Source organism: Leopardus geoffroyi, chromosome B1, assembly GCF_018350155.1.
Source record: "Leopardus geoffroyi isolate Oge1 chromosome B1, O.geoffroyi_Oge1_pat1.0, whole genome shotgun sequence".
NCBI classification, from domain to species: Eukaryota; Metazoa; Chordata; class Mammalia; order Carnivora; family Felidae; genus Leopardus; species Leopardus geoffroyi.
Window position 1 is genome coordinate 148879311 of NC_059327.1, and position 5695 is coordinate 148885005.

The 5695-nt window shown below is 33.6% G+C and overlaps 1 long non-coding RNA gene across 1 annotated transcript; it reads right to left on the reverse strand.

Annotated features, from left to right (window-relative positions):
• Positions 1-223: 223 nt before the first annotated feature.
• Positions 224-3695, reverse strand: LOC123583419. The gene is made up of 4 exons (XR_006704863.1): positions 3672-3695; positions 1779-1814; positions 366-389; positions 224-269 (listed from the first exon to the last, which is right to left on the reverse strand). It is a non-coding gene; the product is annotated as an uncharacterized LOC123583419 (long non-coding RNA).
• Positions 3696-5695: the final 2000 nt, after the last annotated feature.

Below are 5695 nucleotides of genomic sequence, written 5' to 3' on the forward strand. Positions count from 1 at the left end.
TTCAACATCGGGTGGATAATTGTTCAACACTTATTTTTCTTAAAACACATCCACAAATTTGACAAGATAGCAGCTAGAAATTAAAGTAACAAAAATAGAAAAAAGTGCCTACTATAAATTTGGGGGTAAATATCTGATCGGTATACAATGAGTTATGTGAACATTTGGGAGAAGACATAGCCATAGTTAGATGGTTGAAACTGTGATTTGTATGAGAAATTTACCAGTTGCTGTAGGTAGATCTTCTTTTCCACAGTGGGCTTAGCTTTCTATTAGGAAAACAAAAGCACTTGCTATAAAAATTCACAAAAAGAAAACACTGCTAAGTGACATAAATCCATTTTGTTTGAATGAACGTTGCTTACCTCTGTGAGAACTTCAGCAGACTCCTTAGGGGAAGAAGAGAAGAACTACTGTAACTGCATGACTTCACCTTAGAGTTGTACTAGAGTGGTAAGGGTCAATTTATTGGAATATTTGGGGCCCATGCCACTGCTACTGAGAAATATACCGTTTGTATTATGAATTCAATAAATTAAAACATTCATCATCAGAGCCCTTGCTTTGTGTCAAACTCATAGCATGCAACTGAAAGTATGCTTCATTTCAAAATTTTCAACAATTCTACATTATAATACAATATCAAGGCCCTAGAATGAATGTAAGTGACAAAAAAAAATGAAAATTGCAAAGTAGGCCTAGTGAGGTGTGTGGCAAAGTAAATCCTACACATTCTTTCTAGAAGATATAAAGTTATTTACAAGTGACCATTGGCTCTCCATTTGAGTTACCAATTTGCAGTTTAGGAAAGAGTAAAACATGCTTCCTAGACATATGTAGAAAGATTTCAGGCTGGGCCTCAGGCCACAGGGCTCAGGGCCACAACTAGGCCTCTTATTTTCCCGGGCATGTTTTCACATTATGCTTTTTGCTTGGATATTTCTACCATATGAGTTATTTCTGAAACCAGTGACCCACACATCTTAATGCCTTCCCTTAATCACCCCCTTTAGACAAGAGGTTCTCAAATTTAAAGTATATCAGAACAATGCCTGGGCAATTCTGATGCTGCTAGTTGAGAAGTAACACTTTGAGAACTACTGCACTAAGCAATATTGAGAGGCTTTTCAGGATAAAACTATGTTGAAGGCAAATGGTAGGCTCTTGATTTGACACGAGCTTGATTTAAAATGCACTTTTCTCTGGAGTCAGATATCTGATGTCTCTATGAAAGGCACCAATGTACATTGTGGTGTAGATAGCCACTTTCAATCCATTTGGGTAAGTGATTTCTCCATTGTTTACCCTATTTGTGACTTTAACAAGTTAATGCACACTTTGCTGGAAATCTGGTATTTCTTGATGAACTTGCTATTTGATGTTAAAAGAAAAGGGCTCTTACTTCACTAGATGACCTGCTAGAATATTCCTTGAAAGATAATAATAAATATCAAAATCCAGCCACCATAAGAAATCCTCAGGATTATTCTTGAATATTAGTAGTTATTGGGGATATTTCTCATATCACCTAGATGGTCATTAATATGATAAGTTAAAAGGATTAACATAACAGCAATAAAACCAGGTTCATGGTTGCTCACTATTAATCACCTTTGGAAAACAAGTGGAAGAGATAAAAATGATCTTGTGATTAAATGGAAGTGTCTCAAAAGAATATCGACCAATTTAGGTGGATACTACTAAGGTGAGCAGGGAAAAATTGTCATTTTTAAGAACTTATATATCTCTTTCCACTTTTATTAAAAGAGGATACTTACAGATATTCCCAATTCATTTATGTTTCTTGTGATTTCCTTGAAGAGAGAAGAAAAATAATTATATTTTTTATCTCCACAGCATTGTTTATAAATGATCATAAAGGGAAAAATTCCTCTTCCATAAAAAGAAATGTTAAATAGATTCATTTTAATTGTATGAGTTTTGTATGAATTATATTAGAATTTCCCATTTGGTGACAAACATACAATCAGCAGTATTTATTGTCATATTTATTGTATGTATTGTATCTCCAGAGAATGTTCTATTTATTATTGTATCCCTACAGACTAAACTAGTGTTTGAGACAATAGTTCTTGTTCAGTAAATTGGCCAGAAGAATGAACGAACACACAAGATTAATTTAGGCAATGCATGGATAAACTTTTTTTTTTCATTTTAGTAGTCACTATTTATTTCATTCTGAATTGTAAAAAATATATCAGGTCAACTAGCATTTGTCTTGGAAGTAAATATATATATATGCTTCTATGATAAATTCATTTAAGTTTAAATGAGTCAATTTCAAGAAAATATTACAATAGGAAATAGCTTTTAAAAAAGAAACTGTTAGGGGTGCCTGGGTGGCTCAGTCGGTTGAGTGTCCAACTTCGGTTCAGGTCATGATGTCATGGGTTGTGGTTTCGAGCCCCACATCAGGCTCGCTGCTGTCAGTGCAGAGCCCACTTTAGATCCTCTGTCCCTCTCTCCTGCCCCCCCCGCCACTCACACACAATCTCTCTCAAAAATAAACAAACAAACATTTAAAGAAGAGAGAATAGTTTAAAAAAATAAAAAAAAAGAGAAAGGCAAATGTTAAGCTGCCTAAATGAAGCTTTTAGAAATGAAAACCATTAAAAGATAAGTCCTCCATTCCTCACAGAATGTGGAAATCAGTGTATTAGTTGATCCATGCAAAAATATATTTCCTCCAATTGAATTATTCATAGAATTAGGGTAAGAGGGTGCAATTTTAGTGTCATTCTTTTAAAAAATCTTGGTTTTCAAATTTGATTCACTTGGAATATGTTTTCCAAATCTAGGTTAATGTCAATGTTTTTTTTTTTTTCAAAGTAATATAATATTTTTGCTTCACATTGTCCTACAGATGTGAAATCAATATATACTTCACAGGATGTGGGACAAATGTCTCCCCCCAAAAAGAAAACAATACCAAGAAAGATCGCATTTACTGAAATGAAGTATAATATTCTTGGTCATAATGTGATATCAAGAAAAATCAACTTCGGGGCGCCTGGGTGGCGCAGTCGGTTAAGCGTCCGACTTCAGCCAGGTCACGATCTCGCGGTCCGTGAGTTCGAGCCCCGCGTCGGGCTCTGGGCTGATGGCTCAGAGCCTGGAGCCTGTTTCCGATTCTGTGTCTCCCTCTCTCTCTGCCCCTCCCCCGTTCATGCTCTGTCTCTCTCTGTCCCAAAAATAAATAAACGTTGAAAAAAAAAAATTAAGAAAAATCAACTTCGTGAACAAAGTGTACAGAATTAGGGAAGAAAGGTAAAGACGATGGACCATTAAAAAGAAACTCAAAGATATTCTGCTTTAATAGCATGTCTTGCACGTTCTAGCCCACAAATCTTTTCCTACTATCCCTTTCATGTTAGTCCACAGCATTTTGGTAAAGCAATGGAAAGCCTCGCCGTTTTTACAATTATAATTAAAAATAATACTCATTTTGGGTTAATGAGAAAATGACCCATGTTTGAGAGAAAAAGATACCTCATCAATCAGGAGTAATAGATTAAAAAATTAAACTTTACCTTACTGGGATGAATGAACACTTTCTTTTCCTGTTTAAATTTCTACAGAACAAATAACTTCTTTTATAGTGTTGATTAAATAAAAAAGTAAAATTATATGTAATTTAAGTTAGGACTTACTTCTTGGGAGACGCTGATAGATTCCTTAGAAAAAGAAAAACAATATGACTTACTTACCTAGATTATATTCATACTAGCAATAAATTGTCAATCAACAACTGTTAGGTAGATAACATTGAGTCTCTGCCTAGGTTAAAGAACAAAATTGATCAAAGTTTCACTCCCTCTATGTAATTAACTTACTATATTTCAGATAATGAGCTCATTCCACACTATTTTCAGTTATGAATAGCTGAATCAAAAACTTTCCTAAATATCATCCACAGAGAAGAAAAGATTTTCTATTTTCACTGTACAATTTCCAATTTTCTTTTATTTTCATTACTTTTTCTTTGATATTTTTTAAAGAGACAAAATATATCACAGGAGACAAGAAAATCCTTTAGTAACATTGAAAATTCTGTGGACACCTGTTATGCACCTATGGATAGAGTTATTTGGAAATTAGCACTTAATATGGATCCAGAAAAACATGAGTCTTTATTGCAGAAACATAAAGTGGATTCACAAAATATACAGTGTTTATCATGACTTCTGAGCGAATATCATTAATATTGAGACAACTTAGGAAAAAACCCAGAAATTTAATCTTGGTAGTTAGAATTTATAGAGCTTTGGTCTTGGTCTTTATTCATCTCTTTGTTTTTTTTTATGGTTGCACTTCCAATTTTTTTTCTGGCACTATAGTTGTAGTCTTATTGGTAAAAAAAATATTGTAAATACTTACAAGTTCAGTGCATTTATGTTTTGACTAGGTGAAAGGATTTTATGTTTTATTAAAGTGTCTTACCTCACTGGAGGAGTGATGTTCCATCTTTTGCATTAAAAAAAAAAAAAACAAATTTCAGTTTTATTGGTTATTTTAAAGTGAAAATCCGTCTTGTTGTTGTTCTTGTTTTGGGGATATGGAGCTTCTAGAAATCCATTTCTGGGAATGCTTAGGGTTTAGTGGGATGTTTCCCATAATATTAATAGATAAATCATTTTATACATCAAATAAGTCATTGTTATGGCTTAACATATTTCTTACTTTTAGGAAATGATTGGGTTCTTGGTTTTTAAGTATTAATCCTGTCACAGCCTAAAATACAAATGTATATGTGCTATAGAATATTAAAATGTTATAACACCATGATATTATATTTTATTTAGTTTATGTTGATTTCTATATTTAATTAATCTTAAAGAAAAGATTGAGGACAATTACTGACTTAGAGAGAAAGGGAGAAGTGTGGCTAAGACTAGTAGATTATAGGCAGAAGAAATAATCAAACTTGGTGTAAGATTGCTCATTGAAGTGTTATTATGATTATTTTTTTCTATTTACCTAAATGGAATTCTTACCCTAATTTTGCTCCCGAATTGGCTTTGAATTTAAGAAATAACAAAAAAACTCTTCAAGATATATATGTGAGATAGGAAACAGAGGATGCAGAGAATTCTGATCACCTTAAGGTATGGTGCAGTTGTGGGGAGGGAGATATTGGGTATGGAAGAGGGATTGACAGTGGGGGTAGAAGGGAAAGGAAAAAATCAGTTACTTCTGAGGAATTTAATAGATTCCACGTGTGTGTTTTCACAGCACTTCATTGACATGACATATCTAGTCCACTGTATCATTTTGTGGTATATTTACTATATTCTCACTGGAAGAATACGATGCCTTGAGAAGTTAAGGGATTATTTTGCAGTAAGTTATTGGCAGTGATTTTCAAAGTGAACCACTCTTTAACACATCACTGTTTCCTGTCTAAACAGATTCTGAACTACTATAACCAAGAATTGTGAAATTCTGACCCTTCCTTGAGAGTCTACATTTTCTCTGTGGCTTTCCTACACTTTTCAAGGTATCCTTGTTTTATCTCAATATATTTCTTTTAGGAAGCGGTTCTTGGAGTCAAAAAATGTTCCCCAGTACATTCAAGCAGATATGGGAGGAAGTTCATGCCTTTTAACCTATAGGTAACATCTCCTTCATCCTATAAGGAGAGTACTTTATAAAAAGTGTTTTTGTCCACCTTGAT